The 23825-nt window shown below is 30.3% G+C and overlaps 1 protein-coding gene across 7 annotated transcripts in view; it reads right to left on the reverse strand.

The window, feature by feature from the left end:
• LOC129985235 (probable G-protein coupled receptor AH9.1) overlaps positions 1-23825 on the reverse strand; it is a 186017-nt gene that overhangs the window by 45558 nt on the left and 116634 nt on the right. The window contains exon 1 of one of the 7 annotated variants that reach the window (XM_056095190.1): positions 1945-2021. The exons of 5 other annotated variants lie outside the window; for them this stretch is intronic. The gene's annotated coding sequence lies outside the window, so the exon portion shown is untranslated. Of the gene's footprint in view, positions 1-872; positions 1064-1944; positions 2022-23825 lie in introns of those variants that run through there. One more of the 7 variants, XM_056095186.1, reaches the window with a different exon arrangement.

The raw sequence follows: 23825 nt of genomic DNA on the forward strand, positions 1-23825 counted from the left end.
AACAATTTTATGTGTCCTCACAGATATGCTTTTAAAGGCACTATGATATTATAGAATTTGACTGTAGTAGGAAGGTTTATGCGCGCAGTAAACAGAATATTAAAGTAACGACTTTCTGTCTATTACAGTTTGATGCTAAATTCAATGACAATTTAATGTTTTGCTGTTTCATCAACAATATTTTGTTGACAGAACCATGAATGTTCCGTCAACAAAATATTGTTGATGGAATTATTATATTAAGAGATTTAATTGAGAATAGGCTTTATTAATATTTCAGGCGAATTATTTGATCACCAAGGGGGTCTCATTTTATATACTAAATAGATAAATTAAAATATTTCATTGCATTGATTATCTTCTCAAATGACATTTGAAGAAAAATGCAACAATGATCTATTTTTATTATTTCATTGCTTACTTTTCATAACATTTTGTGTGAAATATTCATGAATATCCAGCAGAGATTACATACACATTTTGATCTTAATATAATTAATTATACGAATTTAAGTTTATTAATATTCCGACATAATAAGAATATTTTTTATGAAATTCCTTTTTAAACTCTTTTGCACGCAGATATCAATTTTGAGTGTTTCTTACAATCAGACGGATGAAGTTACTATGGAGAAGCCTATAAATTGCAAATCATTTCATTAGAAAAAGAGCCGAGATTTTAAATAGCAAAAGTGAAAAATGATGCCTTGTGGAGAAATTGAAAACTTATTCATTTAAATAATAATTGATTAGTTCATTTAAGCATAGAATAGTTCATTTAATAGAATAATTTACAGCAGTTCATTTAAGAATAGAACACTTGTTACTTTTAAACAGATCAATTAAAAATATTCCTGAAAAAATAAACTTACTCGATAGAAAATCCATTGAAAACAGCAATCGGAATCGCTGACTTGAGAATCCGTAACAATCGCAGAGCATTGCTTTACTGAAATTGCGAGCTCCAGTCTATATTTAGAGAGGACTACTGAATCTTTTTCGCATATTTCTTTGCACAAACGACGAGCATGGAGTCCCGTCTTCGAATCAGGAAGTTAAGAAAAGCAGCATAAATTTATCGCAGATGCGAGCCGTATTTTAGCCAGGCTGTGTGATATACGCGAGACATTACTGATGCGTTACTAAAAGCGATTCCGAATTCGCCATCTGCATTTCGTAAAGCGCTCATATTTCCGATAGTAACAGTTTCCTCAGTTGCTGGATGGCATTCATCGCAGACGCAGTTGCGGAAGTTGTAATTATTTAAACTCATTGTTTATTAGAGTATTCTGCTTATTGTAGCAAAAAGGAAAGCGGTTTAAAATTTTCTTAGTCTGCGTCCTTCTAAAGGCAAGAAACTTCGAATCACAAATATCGCAAATGAGTCAGGAAATCAAACTGTCAATAAGAAAATAATTTAATACCCCAAAAGAATAGCAAGAAAAATTCTTCGAAAGATAATGTGTGTACTACATTCTATGGACTGTTTGAGATAAATTATTTTTTATTCTAAAAAGGTAATAATATATTCTCAAGAATAACTTGAGATAAGTTATTCTTCATATTGTAATATTTCCAAACAATATGAAGTTTAGTAATTATTATGACGTTTCCAAATGCATTAAAAATCACATGGCATAACATTAAACAGAAACTATTTTAAAGCAATGCCATCATTTCCTTTTAATGCTATGCCAGAATTCCTTTTATTTCTTTTAAATTATTTTTAAGGGTAAATGTAAAAGGCGCAGCGCTGTTTGTAGAAAGTGAAACAACGAATTAAATACCATTTAAAGGTGTGGTGAATTATGTTCTGTGAATTTCAATTTTCACTCATAAGTATAACTTAATTGCCTTTGAAATGAATATTTCTAAATTCAACATACATGAATAAATCGGGATTAGTAAAATATGAATATATTAGCAAAATATTTTAACTTTCACCTGATTCTGTCCCAGATAAGATCACATCGATGTGGTTCATTCCGAGTGTTATTCGGGTAACAGAAAAACCTGGCTGCCTTTCAGAAATTATTTCTTTGTACGCTTCAGTGGCTTTTGGTAACCACTAGTTGGAATCGGATACTACTTTTTATAAATGCTGGTCGAAGTGCTATTAATATAAAATATATTCGTTTTGGCATTTATTTTTGTGTGTGAGATTAATTTGTGAAAACTCTCTTGGTAAAAAATTCATTTTCGAATCAAACCACCCAGAGTTTTAATTCGAGTGTTTCAGAATTCGTAGCTGCGCGAAGCCTTATCATTCTGATTTGAATGAATCGCATTTAGATATTTATGAAAATGGATCAATTAAGGATCGGATTTTTCTCATTTTGAATTCATTTCGGAACCTTGGAAGCCATTCAGATACTGAAAGCCTGATTAAAAATGTGCGAAGCCCAACTGTACTAATTGTCGTATTCCTTTGGATTGCAGGGCTTAATTTTTCTCCTGATAGTAATAGAAGTAATCTATCCTTATAATAAAGCTCAATGTTTGTGAGTGTGTTTTACAGGCCAGACCATTTGACCACAGCTACCAAATTTGGCATATGTATATCTTGGATGTCGGGAATGTGTAGCTCGGAGCGAGTTTTTGAATTTTTAATCAGAATTTTAATTTCCAAAGTTCCATTTCCGAATTTCGGCATTTTTTCGTGATAACTTCCACAAATATTATTGCAGAAAAACGATTTTTACATCAAGTTAAAGTTCAAAACATTATTGTTTTGATGATATCTATCTTTTAACCTATCAATTAAATTCCTTTTTTAATGAATTTAAAAAAAATATTTTAACCCTTTTTTTCAAAAATTTCTTTCTCCCAAAATAAAGATAAGATTTAACCCGCACGAATACGTTACGCTTGCATAAAAATAAAAAAATAAAAATTAGCTTTTATCAACGAGTTACAATCACACTGACAAAAGCTCAAATTTTAAAAAAATAATAATAAGTTCAATATTATTGCAAATCTAGAAAAGTATCATTTTCAGCACATGTCTGTATGAAATGAAATAAAAATGAACTATACATTTGTTAAAAAATAAATGCAAGACAAAGTTTTCTATGATCTTTCACAATATTTACATTATTAATTTCATAAATCAGTTTCATTTAGGGCAAACAGGGTTTAATATATATCCTTTCAGTTCAGGGAACAATGGTTCTTGTTTGTAGACCTTTATCGAAAGAAATACATGTGTTAAAATGGTCTAAATGAAGAAAATAATTATATTTTATGTAGCATGAGTCAATAAATGCTCTAATAAATGACGAATGTTTAGCTTTAATTCAGATCCTCTGCACTGTGAATCATATGTAACAACATATTCTTGAGGTGCTAATATTTTAAATAAAAAGAACTTCATTCCAATCGAATAAATCAGTCATTAAACCCAACTGATCTATGGAAATTTAAATATCATTATTCAATGAAAATGGACAATTTTAGACCACTTCATCGACTGTCCCAACGATGCCTCAATCTGCGCCAGGGTTTCTCAAGACTGGTTGGCTTAAAATTATGAAAATATTGATTGTTTTAAACTATTCTATTCAAAACTTCATAAATCGATCAGATTTGATTGCAGAAGATAGAAACGTTCATTTATTTATTTAAAAGTTCAAGTATCAGGAATATTTTGCAGAATATGATTCCTTAGAACCAAAGGACTGTATAAAATTTAGACTACATAGTATATTTATATTTATAGACCGAAACAAAACAATGTTATTCACGTCATTTAAATCCTTTTGAAAGTAAAACTATTTTATGATGAATCTGAAAAAATGTAGTCGAATAATTCTGGAGCTATTACATAAATTATGAAAATTATTCTGAAGAGCACATAAGACTTAAATGTTGAACGAATCTGTTTTCAATACTCATATTTAAGATAAAATGCTTGGTTTCAGTGAAAAATGTTTTTTTTTATATATTAATTGCAATTTATTCATTTCCACTTTAATTTAAAGTTAAAATTTTACAGGAGATGACAGAAAATAAGAGAGATACATAGTACATTATGGCTTAAGGCCTTTATGAAATGTGAGTATTAGTGAATTATATGAATCAACATTTGAAGTTTAAAAATATTTTGATGAAGAAGTTATTAAAAGACAAATTGCACAAAATATTTAATCTAAAATTTTTATGATCATTATTATTGGCGAGTTTGCTGGTTGCCAAATGCGGTTAGTTTGTAATATTTGAACAATTTTATGATGATAGAACTCTGGATCTGATTTTCAATAATAAAAAGTGCAGTACTGCTGAATAGGTAAAAACCGATCAATGCATAATGTAATGAGTAAATGCATTGTATAGTCAATTCAGTTTGCTAAGTTGTGTTGTAGGGAAAGTGTGCTATTGAAGCAATAATACATTTTTTTCATTTTGTTTTATGGAGGTGTTATTAAAATGTCATTTCATACTAAAGTTGGTAGATTTTTTTTAGAGACAGTTACTTCAAAATTTTAGTTTTCCTTGTAATGGAAATGCTCAGTTGAAAATTGCTCATTATAATTAAGATTTCGTGTTTTACAGTTACCTTTTAGATATTCCACAATTTTACAACGTTCGAAATTTATCGAGAATGTTAAAAAAATAAACCATTATATAATTTAGACGTAGCATAAAATTATGAAGGTTTTGTCAGTTAATTAATTTTGGTTTTTAATAATAAATTAACTAATTTAAATTGCACAACACATTATTCTTAACAGCCTGAAGTTGAAGTAAAATAGTTTCTAAAATTGCTTTTCTGGAACAAACGATTTCATTTGTTTAATGAGTACTTCATTTTAAAACCAAGCAAAAGTTATTGCAGATGGATTGCGTAAATTTAAGCCGTGGACGTCTGGTAATAATAGGCTCTTTTTCTAAAACTTCTACGTCACGAAGTGCAAGTTTTGATCCAAATTTTTGCCTGCACGCAGGGTTGATTGTTGGACGAACCGATTCCTGAAGTTTCAAGATACTGCCCCTTGGGCAAGGAGATCCAACTTCAAGCTGGATCTCCTCATTTCATTTGAACTTTGAAAAAAGTTCAAATGAGTATTGTTAAACTCTCGAACGAAAACTCTTACGTACTTCTATAACTAACCTGCCACTAACTGCATATCTGATGTTGATTAAAAATTGTCCAAATTTTTTTTTTTATTTTAAAAATGGGAGGAAAGAAATTTTAGCATACAATTGCTTTTCAACAATATTCAATGCATGGGATATTATGAAAAACCATGTACTTAAAGATAACAATTTGAACTGAGGAACATGCAATTAAAATTCCTTTTCAATTTTTTCCTTACTATAAATTAATAGTTCCATCCAATTATGCAAAATTATGTTATAGAAACTACTTGCTATTAAATAAGCAGTATTAAAAGATAATTTTCTTCCAATTTTCAAATATAATTAATTTTAAATGAAAGTGTATTTTAAGTGATTAAAATGCTCGGGAATGAAATTACTACTGAGTGAAAGAAATTATAAAGGAAATTCTTGCACAGTGCTTTCTGTTATTTAAGAGGATGGGTGTTCTGCACAATTAAAGGTTTAATTAGAAGTTTTACTTTAATTGCTAAGATATGACACCACGACATTAATTATGTTTAATTTTCACATTTTCTCAAGATTTCATTGGAAAAAATATTGACGATTAAAAAATTTTTTTAATAATCAATTGCAATTTTTAACACACATTTTTATTTATTAATCCCTTAAATGATTTAATTTTTAACTTCCTTCTCCAACTATTCAATTGGTTTGTACTATCTTTTTTCAAAATGTGTTGTTTTACCTAGTCCATGAAATGTCTGTGGATGACTTTAGATTCTTTGCGTAATATGTTTGCGGACTCTGAATGAATTGTAAAAACATGAACCCGATTTATTAAACCTTCTGGAGAGAAATGCCACGGAAGTGTCACACTTTTAATTTACTCAAGGCGCCATTTCACTTTTAAATGTATTAAGGAAAAAAAGGGAAACTATTCAATGGATTCTTACTTCTAAGTACAGTGTGGTTGTAATTAAATTTATCCTATTCAGATCCCTTTTAGAACCCATTCTGCCAATCAGAGTGTGAAACTTGGTATATACGTTATATAAGCCATGGGGATAAAGTTTATGCAATAATAAAAAAAAAAAGATAGCTCAAATTTTTATTGAAATTGTGGCGCCTAAGGAAGGACAAAAAAATCTGTCAGCAGCGTTAAAATTTATTCAATTACTGAACGTGTTCATCGCACGCTCCATTGACATCAATTGAGTGTCGAAAGCGCATTATAGCGTGTTCGATGGTAGCGCAAAGAAACTCTCGAGGGATTTCAGTAACATAACGTGTAATGCTGGCAATCACTGAGGCAAAACCTAATTTTTCTTCCATAAACATGGCCTTTTAGGAATTCCCAAAACCAAAAATCCCAAGGATTAAAGTGGAGTGAACGAGGAGGCAAGGCATCCGGAAAAAGCTCAGGATATTACAGTATTCTCACCAATATTAGCTCTTTGACTTGGCTCCTAATGTGGGGGGTTGCTCCATCTTGCTTGAAGATAGTGGCCTGCAAACATTGCTGTTCGTGTAAACCAGGAATGGTCTGGTGTCGATGGAATTCACTGTAGCGTGCATTTTGACAAAACACGTTTTAGGACCTTGAGGAGTGAGAGTTTCAAAGAAAAACTGTTCAAATATAAAATAAGCAGTAAATCCACACAATGCAGTGATTGTTGCGCAGGACATTATGGGATGAATCACATCATATGCGGTATTTTGATTATTCACGACTCCATCTAAAGGAAAGTGTGCCTCATTTAACCACAGAATTTGTCAAGGACATGCGTCATGAACTTCTATTCACGCCAAAAATCAGTAAAAAAATCCATAGCATGTTTGAGGTTGTAGCAGGTTGGTCTTGAGGTTGCAGCATTTGCAGCAGATGGATCTTATATGGATAGCATCTAATAATGGATTGCCGAATTTTTGATAATGTCGATCACCGAATTGCCAACTCACGTGACACCGATCGAGCACTTTCTGAAGAATAGCTGGAACTTGTGGCTCTTTCAATCACAGCAGTAGTGACTTCATCGACAATTCATTCGCGACCATTTCCACCCTCTTCCTCGCTAAGCACCCTGTCTCCATCTTAAAAATTTAAAATCATCCACTTCAAACCGTTCTTCGACAGGGTCCTTTTTGCAGTCCTTTTAAAAAAATGCCATCTGGTGGTCAAACTGTAAAATATTTTTTATTACAGAAATCTTTTCCCTAGGGTCTACATAACGTATATACCGAGTTTCATCAAAATCTGAGAAATAGAGCGGTTTCTAGAAGGGTCTGAATAGTGTCACTTTAATTATAACCACCCTGTACATAATAATTACGGAAAAAATTAAAGCTATATGGACAATTGGATACATGATAATTTGATTTCCATGTCTATATGCATTACATTCGAGTCAATTTACATTTAGATGAAAATCTATCCTATCGCAATCTCATCCGCAAAAGTGACAGCCGAGCTGCATAATGAAAGGGTTAATCCAACATTCAACCACTCAATTGACTGATTTTTTCGCATTTAAATGGAAAGCCATGGTGCATTTTCTTGCTAAACCTTACATAAAACGTATGATTCAGTGGCAGATATCCAATTAGGCAGACTAAGTAATTACCTAGGCTGCTGAATGGAGAGACAGACCAATTAAGAAAATATTACTAGCTAGGTGCTAAATAAAAAGTACAGAACTGCAAACTCTTCAGATACAATTAACGCTTTTTCGCGTATAATTGGCCAGACTTATTATGTTACAGTTATTACAGTGCTTTAAACAGTAAGCATCTGTTCAACCTCAATTGTGTACAACTCTAGATGCCACGCAATCATAAGTCATGAAAAATAAATATAAAATATATTTTCCTGAAGTTATTAAAATTAAAAAAATTTCATAACCTAAATCATAATAAATTGATTAATTTGCTGAAATATAACACTAAATCTGTTAGTTTATTAAAAGACGGATCTCATAATGTGAACTGTTTAGGGCCGTAAAATTCCTAAATCTTCCTTTGATTACTATTTTAAAGTGTGTTTATAGTTCAGATTAAGTAGATTATAAAATAAAAGGTTCAATAAAAGGTTCGATGAGAATCAATAATTGGATTAAGTACACAAGTTATTTTTATTAACACTCATAATGGCGTCAAAAACCTCACATTTTCAGCAGCATCAGAAATTGGTAATTGTAAAGCTCTGGTATAAATTCAGCCCAAATCACCTGTAGGAGCCAAGTCCTTTCAAGAGGTCTTCGTGGCAGATGCTTAAGGTCCTCGAACAGACTATCGAGATGTTGTAACAGAGACATTTTACCAGGCGCAGTCACTGCAGTTGAATATGAAAATTACCTGAAGAGGAAGATGGAAAATACAGGAGTTGGGGAAGAAAAGAAAAAAAGAAAGAACAGAGCGAGTACAAGAAAAAGAAGAAAAAGAGAAGACCCATTGCACAAAGATTCAGAGAGGTAGAAGAAAAGGCAATGACACATTCATAGGAAAAACATATCAAAGACAGAAAGACAGCTATCTGAGAGCTGCTGTGAAGAAGACTAAGAATGAAACTAAAAATTCAGTCTGTTGAAAATAACGAGAAAGGTGCTCATAAACGGAACAAAATTCTAAAAGGGGAGTGAACAGAAAACGAGGCAGAAGTCAGTTTCTCCAGAAATGGGTACAGGTCAAGGAATAATTAAGGACGACTTCATCACAGCCACAGCCTTTTCAAAAAACAATCAACGTGTCAAGTTTTGAGGATTTCGGAAAGAAAGGCGGCGGCTGATCCTCTCAGACTGAATCGACCCCCCCCCCCCTCCTCCCAACAGTCTGAAAACTGTTTTTCAAATGGATGAGCATGAGATAGCAGTCAAAGAGCAGAACATAGTTACCAAATTGTCAATGCCTTTAGTATTTGGAAATAAGAAAAGCCAAACTTTTATTTCCAAATTGTTCTAAATATTAATTGAAATATATCAAAGTATACTTAAGAATTTAAAAATGGCACAGTTAATTTTCTTTCTCGGTCTATTTTGTAATATTTCATGCGGATAATAACCATAATAAGTTTAAAAATATTCAGAAGCTATTATGTGATAATCTAGTACCAAAAATAAAGATATAAATAAAGGAATTTTTCTTGAAAATGAACTTGTCTGATGGTTGAATATGACGTCAATAACTGGTGCACTCAAGTCAAGAATTCTAGGTTACATGATAGGCTGGATGACATGTCGACAAATAGTTTCTGTATCTCAACAACTGGTGAAAAAACTTGCCATCGATTTTTAGAAAAAAATAGAAACTTTTCATATTTTGGAAAAAATTATAAGAGAAATCTGTAAAACAGACAGAATCTGTAAACAGAAATCCCCAGAAATCTGCAAAACAGCCGTCTCATGCCCCCGTATCCGTGACCATTCTGGTCACTGAACGGTTTGGTGGGCACGTTACGGGAATTTCATTTAATTAACAAAATATTTGCAGTAGGAAAACGAAACAAAAAAAAACTATTTACAGAATTTACAATTATATAAGAAATTACATTATGATGAGACCGTTTATATAATTTTTCAACTTAGAAATATAATTTGTAGTAATAAACTTAGAAATATAGTGCTGAAAGATAAAATGTGTAAAAATATACATATAATCTGTGTTCACTTATTTTTTATGATATAGTAGATCAGGATGCAGTTAAAAAAAATCAGATGGAGAATAATTTGAGAAATGGAAATGAAGACAGACAAGTATGAAAAACTTCGAAATATAAGGATACGTTAATGAATAAAAATATATCAGGAAAATACTTTAAAAATTTCATTAAAATGTTGATAAATGGTGCCTTTATCTTATTTGAATGCAGTTTTAATAATATTTCCTATTCGTTTATTCTAGCGCATCGTTGATTCTAGTCACGATTTCGTCCCTAATCAAATCGATCGAAAAGTCCCATTTCCTTTAAGCAAATATTTACTTAAAGTAAATTTTAAGTAAATATTTGCATGTTCCCTTATGTAAATATTTACTTAAAATTTATCTAAATAGTGACAGATTATTTGCAGTAAAATATGAATTAAAATATTTTAAACAACTTTCATTCTAAACGAAAAAGGAAAAAGGATGATGTCCACTCATTGAAATGGGCTTTGAATTATTTATTAAATGTTTTAAATCTTGATATATGGATTATATAAATGGTCTATAGATTTTTTTACAGGTGGCTTCAAGACCAAACAGTAAATTTAAAAAATTGCTGAACATATCTAAAACAAATAAATTTCGTCTTATAAACCACGATACATGGTTTGTAACGCAAACGGCGAAAACTTCGCTTTCAATGTTATTCTGCATTTTAAATGAGATGAATCGATAGGACATTCTCGAAATTCAAAGACTCTAACGCAACTGTTCCTGTTTTCCGACTTTACATGCACTACATCTTTTCAAAGGTATAATTCATGATAGCTGAAAATAACACTCGAGCTATTTCCTGCACTTCGTGTTCTAAAAGACAGTTTGCTGAGTACCACGAGATGTAGGATTACATACAGTCATACAGTCTATCAAAAAAGTATTGGGCGAAACTACAAGTTCACAGATTTTTATCATAATATTTTAATTAAATATACACATGAAAACAAAACAAAAAAGTAAATATTATTTTGATATATACAAATCATAATAATTCAAACAAATCTCTTATATTAATGCAATTATCGATATAATTGAAAATAGAATAAACCAAGTAAAAAAAAACATGCTCAAAAAATTATTGGGACATTTCCCAATAAATTACGAAAAACAATGCAAACGTAAAAGTTACTATTTTGTTGGGCCACCCTAGCTTTTTATGGTCTCTCGTAGTCTACTTAGCATGGATTGAACTAATTTTTTGCAAAATGATCCATCGATTTTGACTCACTCTTCGGTCAGTGTTCAGTCACAGTTTTCTTAAATCCTGCTTGTTAGAAATTTGATTTAGTTTTCATGTAATATTTTCTACATATAATCCCCCACATGCTCAATGGGCTTAAGGTCTGGATTTTGAGCAGAAGTCTAAACAACACAAAGACGGTGGAAGAGGTCCCATAACTTGCAAATATCATCAGTACGTTTCAGTAAGTATCTAGGTAAATTTAAAATGTCTTCAGATTCCCAGCTTATTAGCATTTTGATTTAAATTTCGCTTGAGAATGTCAAGATAGAAATATTTATTCATTGCACTGTCGATAAAATATAAGTTCCGACACCAGTGCTGGCCATACAACCCCAGATTATTCGATTGTCACCTCCATATTTGACAGTAAGCCGCAAATTTTTGACATGCATTTCTGAAACTGGTTTCCCCCAAAATTATCTTTGGCTGCTTTACCTACCTTTTAGGAAATGTCAGCCAATCTTCTAGATTTTCTTTGCTGATGTAGGGCTTTCTTTGAAGTAAACTGCCATTATATTTATATTTTCTTAAAACATGTCTGAGAGCTTCAGGATTTCCAGATTTTCCTTATTTTTACATTGCAGAGTCAATTTTACTGCACTAATTTTTGGATTTAAGTGAACGTTTCACAATCCACCTCCCTTCACATTCATTCAATGTCCTTGGATGCCCTGATCTTTGCTTTTTTTCAACATTATTTGTTTTCTTGAACAATGTTAAAAACAGTAGACTTGCTCATTTGTCCCATACAGCGAACTGATTTTCCATTTTTTTTCCCCAATGACTTATTACAAGATTTCGCACATCACCCCATATATCTTTGTTTCTCGCCATTTTTCTTTATAAGTTTTAACTTTTATGTTTAAATTATAATCTAAAAAAGAGGTAGTAAATTCATTTCAATTGATGTTTGTTGAATTTCTCATTTCAAAAGTGTCTCTACATTTTTTCTGACTCCTATTTTCCTTTGAATTGCATTTGAAAAATAGACCAATTATAATTCTAAAATACCAATAGAAGTTTCCATGCAAACTGTACATAAAATGGTTAAATATTTCTTGATTCATTTTATTTTTATTTTAATGTGATAACTAGTTATTTATGCCAAGTGCCCCGATACTTTTTTGAGTGACTGTATATTCATGCAAAACGATGTGAATTTTTTCATCCGCTGCTTAAAAATCTCGACTTGATTTTCGCATGTTGGTTTATAAAGAAGGCTGCTGTTTTGCCGAATTTTGCATCAAATTTCCTGTTCATTTTTACTCATGAAAGCACTTTTGATGTTTACAGTTTTCACTAAATAATCTATGCATGTCCGTGCAGCCCACATGTTCACGTTCCTGTCCTATATTCACATTTTCTCTGTTAATAGGATTTTTTTCATCCATGTTTGAAATCGTCATTGTTTATTTCATCAGTGCTTCTCTTTTTTTCGAATTTCCCCCAACATTTCGTCCCTGATCATTTGAGTGATTACATGCACAACGAAATGGACCACCGATACTTTTAAGAGGAGTTGCATGTTTTAATTAAGATTATTCATTAGCATGGTTGTAACTGTAATACGACCGAGATTTATACCAATTCATCAGGGCTATATAGAATACCTTAGATGCTATATTATCAAGTCAATGGGTCTCTTACAGTTTTATAGTCTTGCCGGTATGATCTTTCATGTACTTTTCCAATGGGATCAGATGAAAGAATTTAATGGACAACAGCCTTATCAATTCCAATGGTGACATTGTTTTCCAAATTATTGTCGTTTATTATTATTATTGGTTATTATTTATTATTATTGGTGTTTAAGAAACACCTAATGTGCATCGATTTGTGCAGTTCAATCTATTGCAGGTATGAGACAATAGAAATGCCACAAGCACATTTCAACGAATTGAGCTGCCAACAGTAATGCTGGCAGTTGTATTTTTTATTTTTTTGCACAGTTTCTGAAATTTTTACGTTTTTTCCTTTTCATAAAAAAGTATCTGCTACTTTTCATCTTTTTTTATGTAACGAAATGTGGTTGATCTGAAGTATTCTATTCTTCCAAAACGTAGAATCATGTTTTAAATACTTTACAATTAAAAAACAATTAATTCCTTCACATATAGTGACTCGAGCATCGAATGGATGAAATTTTCCTTTTAAATATGCAATTAAGTGAAATGTAAAAATCATTCAAAAAAGATTCATTATCTCAAATGCCCTTATATTATTATGGAATTAAATAATAATAATTGCAGCAAATAAGATGTGTCTCTAATTTAAAAAAAAATATTAAATTTGTAGGTTAAGGGGTTAAAAAGGCCATTTAACAAAGCAGTAATCATTGTTGTAAAAAATGACTGCATGCTGCACAACTCACTAATAATCCAATATGTCTGCACATTCTTGTAAGAAAATTTCAGAGAAAGAAATGGATGGTTATTTTCATCTTTAGACAGATTTTCAAACTATAAATGATCCGTAAAAATAATCATCCATTTATCAACTTATGTGAGGGCTTCTAAAGAAATACTGTAATTTTGAATGTTGATCTTATAGGAGTAATGCATGAATTGAAATTCTACTTTCAAAACTTCCAAATCAACTCAATGCAAGGACATTTAACACAACGCTCCAAACATGTATACATGACTAAACATAGTTGCAAATGGTCTTGAACCCGTGGTCTTTTGATTGTAAAAGGGAGACTGTTCCAGAAGATGATTGCGGCTTAGATTTTATGCAGTTTTCAACTCTTCATTTTATGAATCTTGAGTCAGGTGAAATCTCTGTAACAAGCCATTTCAATGCTCACAAAATCCAAAACTTTAAAACTCATTTTAAATCGATATTAAAGCATACACCGTTCCTTGAAATTCTAGTACGTTCCTTCAAAAATAGATCACACTGGGTGCTAGTAAGAATATTTGAATTTCAATCGTTGTGAAATTGGTGTAGACTTAAACATAAAAAAAAAAAAAAAAAAAAACGAAAAAATATTTCTATTTATTATCCAGTTCAGTTTATTCTGTAAATTTTATTATATAGCTTGAGGTTCAAGTTCATGGGATTAGAAATTGTGTTCCTATTCGTATAAAATATTGAGTAGTTTTGACATAGTGAATAAACTATTATTTGCGATTTTTATTATTAAAAATGAAACCAGTGGGCGAATCTGACGTTTTTCTTAGTATTCTATTATTTGCAGAAATTTATCAAAACACCTCGTTTTTTTGGTCGGAGAGGTTGAGAAGTAAAAAGCTATTCATTTTGTAAACGGCAAATACTCAAGCAAAATGAATACTGTTTTTTATTAAAATATTGTTTAATGTTTTTTAAGGTGTAAAGATGATATTTAAACTTTTATTACTTAAATTTTTTATTTTGTGACTCATTTTCTTTCTGTAAGCTATAAAGTAGGGTTCTCTAATGCATTCTTGGAAAAATATTCTAAGTAAATTTTATCAATTCTAAAACAGGCAGGAAGCGCAAAAAAAAAAAAGACATCGACTGGTTTTAAGTATTCTATTTAGGCTTTAAAATATACTTGGTTTCAAAATTCCATGGATAAGAAATTGCCGTTTTCAGACTTTAATGGCTTTCCTTTCCAAAACTTTTCCTACTCAGAAATTTTACTGAACTCAAATAGAAGTTTAAAGTTTCGTTTGGAGATGAAAGCCGAAACCATTTGAAGTTCAGAGAAATCCAATCTAAAATATGAATAATAATAAATAATACTTCCTACAGTTCATTTACAATCGTGTTGAGGTGAATAAATTCTTATAATGTTATTTGAATGTTAAATATAAATAAATGTATCAAATAAGACTCAGTTTAATAATTTTTTTGATTCATTGAAACATATTTATTTCGGGTATTGAAGTTGTGAGAAGTCCTAATGAGTGCCAATAAGTGTGAGTTTTAAGTGTCCGAATGTACGAATTTTTATTAAATTTATGAACGTTGATCGATACTACATGGATTCCATTTGCTTCATTTCGCAGTATAGCGGATATAACATTTCATTTAATCACTCTGTACTTTTCCTTCCTTGAAACGGGATATTGCGTTTCGAAGGTGATTGGGTACGTACGATGAAAATGTCACTTTCTCGTATATGAAATATCGAGAAAGTAATCAACTCGTATATGATATAGAGTATTGTAATCGAACTCGAGATTTCGACTCACTTCCACGTTTTAAACCTCTTCAAATTCGGAAAACACATTTAAAAAATGTCTGTCTGTCTATGACAAGGAAACCCAAAAATGCCTTGAGGTAGACGGATGAAATTTAGTATAGGGTCTTTATACTGAAATTGTAGATTTCTGTCAAATGTTGAGCAACATGTCTTCCAAGGAAGTTTGTCTGTCCAGCTTTTCGATGGTAAGTGAACGAAATAATTGCAACACGAAGAGAACTCGATGCGTAAAATTCAGTACACAGATTTAACATTTATATTGCAGACATCTGTCAAATTTTGAGCGAAATCCGACAAAAAGCGGAACGTCTGTCGGTCTGCACTTTCAGAAGAATGTAAATCTGAGAACTCAAAAACGCAATGACTTCATATATCGAATTTTGAGTGTGATTACAGGTGCATTTCTGGGCCAAATTTTGGTTTCAATCGGCTGGAAAAAAGGCTTTTAAAACACAAGTTCGATTTTCGGGTACTCTTGACCGCATACCGATGAATCATCTAAAGACTTGCCAAGATTTATACTGAAATACGATCGATTCAGTAAAAATTCTAATTCACACTTAATACTTCATACCTAATATATACCAATGCCATGCGTGACATTTTCTGTTTTCCACAATTTTTTACGAAAGATGGGGCATAACATTAGAGAGTATGAGAGAAATTTTATAGGAGATAACTCTCGCTGATTTCGTATCATTTAATCAGGAATTCATTCATTCTTAGCCTACTACATTTGTATCGTCTAGCATTTGGCGCAGTATTATTTGGAGTATATTAAAATCTATAACATTTTGAAGCCTGGTCATGCTCTTCAAATCGACAATCAATTTTGTTACACATTTATAATTACATATATTATTTTTACCAGTCACCTTTGACCAGCTGGTTAACCAAGAGTAAAACTGTAAAATTTACAATTAAATGTTTATGTACCTTGGTCTCTTAATAGCTTTTTCAACAAAATATTTTTAAGCTTCAAATTTTGATAGTCATATAACTCATACTATTATAGAAGCTTTCTCATATTCAGAACATTGTACTATACATAGCTCTAATTTTCTGCAATCTCTCATAAGATTTAAATTTTTATTTGAAAAGGAAGAAATATAATTAAAAAAAAAATACGGAAACTTTTTGACAAAACCAAACATTTAAAAAAAAATATGATTACAGAAAATCGAATCCTTTAGCATTGTAATCTTATATGTACCACAGAATATTTTTTTTATATAACTTATGCAATACTTCCAAGAATTATTTAATAAAAAATTTCCTGATTACACATAAAATTCACTATTGCCTTCCAAAAGATTTAAATACGGCAAATAATATTTTATTCAATTTCCATCAATAAATATACTTCTGAAAACAATTTTAAAGTCTAAATTTTATCAATCCTTTGATCCTATAAATCATGTTCAGTAAAATTATCTTGGCAGTATAGCGTTTCAATCTTCTGAGATCAAGTTTCACCGAGTTATAAAGCTATGAATATAATTAATTTAAGGCAAGCAACAATACATTATTTTAGACTATTAGTCTTGGGGAAAATCCGAGCACTGGTTGTCTTATTTTCTTCAAAATAGTCGATGGAGAGTTCTAAAATATCCCATTTTTTAGAATAGAAACATTTAAGTTTTCATAACTCAGCCATTTTTAATTGCAAAAGAGTGATACTTTATTTAAAATATTAGTATCTCAAGAATATTCTATTAAATATGACTCATAGAACAAAGGATTTGTATAAAAATTTAAAATTCGTAATCCATCACACCATTTATTGATTTGTGGTGAAGCTTTATAAGTCAGATAACAGCTACGAGACAAGAGTATTTACTTTTGTCTTGTGGTCTTGTTACTCGGCTTCGAACCCAAACATTGCGAGTTCGGTCCTCGCTGTTGCCAATAGCTACAGATTCATATAATTATTTATTTTATTTAAATAATTTTTTTATTATACATGCCGATTAATAAAGATTTAGGGCCCTGATTAGAGCTGGTATGTTGCGTATATTAAACTATGTGTCTCTTAAATAAAACTGAATTAATAACATAGTTATTTTAAATCTTCACTGAAACCTTTTTCTTGTACTCTTTTATTTTATAAAATATCATATTTCATATTTATTCTATTTCATACAAACATGTGCTTAACATTGCACTTTCTAGCTTTAGTTTGCATTAAAATTTAACTTAATCTTTTAATTTGAGTTTTTGACAACATGATTACGCGCTGATAAAAGTTAATTTTCCCCATAAACTCATAATGTGCTAGAGCAGGTTAAATTTTATTTAGCGAATAAAATGTTGTTAATGTTTAAAAAAATAATTAAAAATAGAAACAATTTATAGGTATCATTGAAAATATTATTTTTGAGCTTTAAGATGGTATAAAATCTGTTTTGTGTTGTAATATTTTTAGAAGTGGAAAGTGCCAGAATTTTGTTTAATTTATAATTAATTAATTTTTTTAAAAAATCGCTCTGAGTTGCGCATTTTCATTTTCCAAAGCATATACAGGTCTGGAGTGTAGAAAGCTAACACACACACACACACACACACACACACACACACACACACACACACACACACACACACACACACACACACACACACACACACACACACACACACACACACACACACACACACACACACACACACACACACACACAGAGTCAAGAAATGTATTTGAAAAATTACAAAATCTGAGTTTTTATTTAATGATATTAAGTCATACTAAATAAGATATTTTTGGTACATAAACATTTTTCTCAAAAATGTTTTACAGTTTGTGATTGATAGTGAATAATTAATTAATTATTATTAAATGTAATGATTACCTCGAGGAAGATTATAATCAAATTAGTATTTTTTTTACTCGGGACCAGTATATATTAGCTTAAAATAATAAATAATAAATTCAAGGCTTTATAATTCGGTCGGTTTTAATAGTAGAAAATTCGAAACTTTTTTTTGTTTAAAACTTTAGTAGACCAGAAATATTTTACTAGATATGAGTGATAGGATCAACAACTACATGAAAATATAAAGTTTGTAATTTTTCGGCAGTCTACTTATTGACTCAAACAATATAAAATAATTCTTTATGTTTTTTCGCTTATGCACAAAATTATATTTCTATCTGTAAAGGTTTAGAAAATACTATTACGCCAGGACTAGAATGAATACCATGTCCGTCAATTGTTCGTTACCTATTATTTTTTTTTTTATCACAGTTGTGCTTTAGTTTTTTTTTTTTTTTTGGAGGCCATGATCTTCTAAAATTAATGTTTGATAACTTTAACTAAATTAAATGAAATAATTATATCTACTATCAATTTTTGATATATATAATTTTTTGTAGAAACAGCAGAGATTTAGCTTTTCGTAATTTATGAATAACTTTTCGTAATCTATGAGCACTTGCTGGCGTTCGGAGTTAATTACGAAGATATTGTTGGCATTGCTTGAAAAAAAATCGTTTTCTGATTTGTTACGATAGCGGATGATTGAGAGGATAAAATTGAATCTGATGCAAGTTGAAGCTACGAAAAGATTTCACAGTATAAGTTACAAATTTTCAGATCAGTTGCAGTTTGTACATTCATTGTTCAAAAGGTTTACTGCTTCGTATAATATTTGGTACAAGAAGATAGCTTTCTGTACACATTTGGCCAAAGAAAGAGGATTTCCACTTTGATCACCTCGTTTCAGATTATTATCCACAAAGGTTAGAAAATTTCTTTCGAATTAAGTTTTGTGTGCAAGAGAACCGTGAGAGTCCAGATTTACTCTGAAGAACAATTCATGTTGCTCGCTGATATAAAGAGAACCATTCATCTAATGTTATTGAAAAGGACAGCAATAGAAGAGATTGAATTGAATCTTTCTGAATCGTCACACTTACTTCCATATGCTTCATGGAGGAACTTTCACTGCTATAAGGTACAGAGACGAAATTCTCGCTCATGAGTCAGGCAATATGTTGTGCTAATGCTGAGAAAATTTTCATAATATAATGGTAAAACTCTGAGCTATGAGGACGAAGGAATAACTTGAAGATCATTGTTTGGGCGGAAGTTACTTGCCAATTCATTCGCTGGTCTCTAATCTCATGTAGAAAGTATGGAATTTTAGACTCCGGAATATTGGTGGCTCTCGCTTTGTTGAAGTCATTACATGAACTTAGCTGGTTTAAAGAATAGTCTTTCATTTCCATTCTGTGAAGAGAGTATCCAACAACTTAATTGAAAATATAGAAAATGGATGCCAAGAAATGCAACACAGCTAGGGGAGGACATATTCCTTTTTAAAACTTGTTTTTTTAAATTTTATTTTTAAGCGAAAATTCTTTTCGTTGTTATTTTTCTCCAATAACGGATTTAAAAAAATCTAATAATTTATTTACAAATTACTTTTGATGATGAAATTAGGCAGAATTCAATAAATAATAGTACATTATCCATTTGTTCCAATTTTCATACTTATATGTTCGCAAATTATATACAAGAAATAGGCTGCACCTTAAACTTCTAGAAGCCAGTGTTTTTTTAAATTTTAATTTGAAAACATTTAATGTTTGAATTTCATTAAAAAAGTTTGATTTTCCTATTGTGACAGAGACTTGTCATTTGTCAGTCAGATGAGTTTGTACAGTTGATGTTCCATTCAGTTAATTTTAATTAAAAATACTTTTTTAAAACGTATGTTATATTAATTTTTTACTTTAATTATCTCCTTATTCTTATTTTGAGATAATTTTTTCAATCTCTCTACCAGGAGGTGGCATTGATCAAAATATTTAATTTAATTAATGACTAAATAATAAATAAGTTATAAAATTTTAAGTTATTTTATAAGAATAATGAATTGTCATCGATAAATCACATCTGAAAAACGTTTCAAAACATTACCACATCAGAATATGAGTGATAAATCAATTGTAAAATTCTGTATTTTATATACTTGAAACAAATCAAGCTTAGTAAAAGCATTTAAAACTGTAATAATTCTTATTGATTATAAAAATTTCATTTAGCGTGACTGTGAAAATAATAAACATATTTAAATGTATAAGCAAACTTGGCAAACAAATATTTTACTTTTGCGTTGTTTTTTTTTGTTGCAGTATAATAAAGAAAATAATATATGCGTATAAGGAGATCCATTTCATTCATTGTTTGATATTGATATGAACCAGTGAATAGAAAATAAACCTCGTGACCCCTTTCAACTATCTGGATTGCTGAGATTGATTTGTACGCATGCATATACAAGCAAAGTCACTAAAATATTTTTATCAGTTACAGGGAGATTAGAAATGCAGACATTTGTCGATATTTTTTTGATAAGAATAGCTTTTCATTAATAATATTATTTTCTTTAACATTAATGACATTTTCTCATGTTGGAACCAAAAGATTGATCGGATTTTCCTAATTAATAGATAAAATCGATTTCCCAAAATGCTATTATCTTGTTAAATACGTAGGTATGCAATAATTACAAAAGTGTTTCTGCTATCATCGATATATTTTTGAAATATATTGCCATTATTTATTATTCCTCAGCACTTTTGATTTTGTGGAGGCAAAACAACTCTCCATTTTTCTCATACTATTCTTTTCAAGTTACAGAAGAGTTTAAAAAATGCCACAGTCAAACAAGAATAAATTCATTGAAGATTATTTGTTCTCCGATCATATCGGAATTTCTTCGTAATCAGTGTGAGTCCATTTTGTAGCTAAGACTGTCAGAACATTTGAACGCTCTAACGCCCATTACATGGATCATTAAATTGGACGGTTCGTTCTTCCACTGCGATAAATGGCCAATCGATTTAAAGCCCAGTAGCGAAGTGTTCGAGACTGAAAAAATGAAGTTTCAAATCCAGTAAACGACGGATATTTCCCAAGTCAATTGGCTTAAAGTGTTGGTCTTTTGACGTTTACCTCCTCACTTCCAGATCGATAATGCTCTTAACATCCGGTGCCTCTTCAAGAGAGCAGCTGCTCTTTTCCAACATTAAATGTAGCCCATTGGCATTTCTATCACAAAAAGGTTTCTTTTCATTCCTTATCTTTTATACTTCATAACAAAGCAGAGGTTTCCTGCAGTTCGTCTTTTGCAACAGAGTCATGCTTTTCCACTTCTCATTTGGATAAGGGCTGAGTTGATTTAATATGGGAAGGCCACTTTTCGAAGCTATGTGGCAGTAATTTGGGATAGATATTTCAGTTTGACACCTATTCCCCTGTCGTAGGTTAAAAAATGTATCAAATCTAAATAAATAGCAGCGGTTTAATAAAGTCGAATCTTCATCTTGTAGTCCTCCATCTTCTAATCTAAGTATCATCAGCTTGTCACCGTGCTCGTCTGAAATGATTATATAATGTTTTCTCTTTGATTTTCAGATTGAAAATGACTTTGGTAAATGCATTTATTGCAAAAGATAGCAAACGACAATCATGGAAGCTGCAGAAATAGGCTAGAGGAGGAACCTGCTTTTTCTTTTAAGTACGTTTCTTCGAATATAAGGTAATTATTTTTCATACTTTCAAAGCAACATAAAAAATTATTATAATAATTCATTTGAAACCACATACTATTTTGAACTAAGAAACTTCTTTTAATACCATATTAGTTTTAAATATTTTGCTATTAATGTTTTTAAATTGGGAAAAAACTGAAATTCATTTCAGTTTCTTAAGATCAGAAACTCCCTTTACAATTAAATATTCCGTTTAATTATATTTAGTAAATTTTGATTGTTATTGTATTATTAGTTTGGATATTCGATTTCAATTGCTGTCACCTTTCATTAATTGCACGTTAATTTTACCTGTTTTTTTACTATTGTGTTTGTTAATTGTAATTGAATATTGAAAAACAAGGTTATACACTATTGCAATTACAGCTGATGTACAGTAAAATAATATCTTGCCATATTTGTAAACACTACAGATGTTAAGAAATTCTATCAATGTTTTACTTTCTGAAAACATCAGGAAATTCTTCGTATGGGGCAGAAAATATAAAAAGTCTCAAAATTTATTAGACATGAATACCGACGCTAAAAGGCAAATAGTTGAAAGATTTGGTTAAGTTTGACATGGGAGATTTGTTTAGAGTAACACTTGTTCAATTTCTGCTTAAGGATGACTCACGTATCTTTTTCTGGTTGGATTTTATTATTAAAAATTGACTACTCTTTACATCCTTAATTTTATTACATTGCTAATTTTTGGAGGTTTTATTATTTTTTTAAAGTTTTGTGCAAATTTCTGTAATTTTTTATTTTGTTTATAAAGCTATTTCTGTCCTTATTAATTATGTTTATGCTTAATTTAGGTTCTTTGGCAACGGATATTTGTAGCAGGATATTTTTAAGATAATAAAAATTGTTGCCACTTTCATGAATGCAAATTATTTAGCACCCAATACTTCTGAACGAATTGTAATCGAATTGATGTATTCATTTTATTCAGTAATTACGATAAAAATAATTTAATTAAAAAATACAGAAAAAAAAACAAGCAAAAAATTCTTTTAAAAATTAATTTATTCATATTTTTTTATGGATGAAATTAATAATTAACACAGCCATGCATAAAGAAATTCCTCATTTTCCTCTGAACAAAAATGTTTGGATTAACTAGTGATTGACTAACTAGGATTAACTAAAATTTGAGGATTAACTAGTGATATTCCTTTCATAGTTTCAAAATACAGGGTAACTGGATTAGAAAAGCCTTTAAATCGAGGAAACCGCCGAAGTGGTTATGATGGAAAATTAATTATTTATTAGACGCGATGATTGTATTTTTTAAATTAAAATGATCGTTCTTTTTTTATCTTCGAAAAGGTACAGGTTCGAGAATACATTTCACATCTCAATTTTTAAAAAAATCAATAAGGTGAGTCATTTAAAACCTTGGTCAGATGATCGAGCCGGTATTTTCTGCCACACAAAAAAATATAACATTTGGTTGAAGCAGATTTAATGTACACTTGGCCCGAGTACATGGTGACGAATTTTATTATTATTATTTGATCTATTTTGGATTTGAATTTCGAACTCATGATCTTTCTGTTCCTGAGCTAATGAAATTTTCAAATAATTATTTCTAAAAAGAGGATACCTGGTCGAAATGAAACTGTCATTTGTTACATTGACGTCACGATATATTTTATAAAGTGTTTAAAAGTTTAAAAAAACCAAATAAGAATAAAACATGGAAGTCGCAGAAGAAAACTGTCATAAAATTTCAATGATAATATATTAAAAATATCGAAAAAAAATTATAAAAAGTATATATTAATTTTTTCTGAATAATGTATTGAAAGTTGGTTTTTGTGTGAATTCATGCTGATGTTCTGCACAGATTTAATTTCGGGATTTATTCTGGTTCTTGCATTGAAATAAATGATATTGGATTACATCTGAAGCTGAGATAACGAGAAATTTACTTTCTCTCGTTAAATTAAAATACAAAATGTTACATATCAAAGATTTTTGTTCTTTTTCAATATTATGCTTTAAATAATAATACGCAGTTATTTTACTTTAAAGATGAATGGAGCATATTGATATTCAAGTAAGAAATAATTCCCTGCGTGCAATTTATTTTG

The sequence above is a fragment of the Argiope bruennichi genome, chromosome 9, assembly GCF_947563725.1.
Source record: "Argiope bruennichi chromosome 9, qqArgBrue1.1, whole genome shotgun sequence".
Classification (NCBI taxonomy): domain Eukaryota; kingdom Metazoa; phylum Arthropoda; class Arachnida; order Araneae; family Araneidae; genus Argiope; species Argiope bruennichi.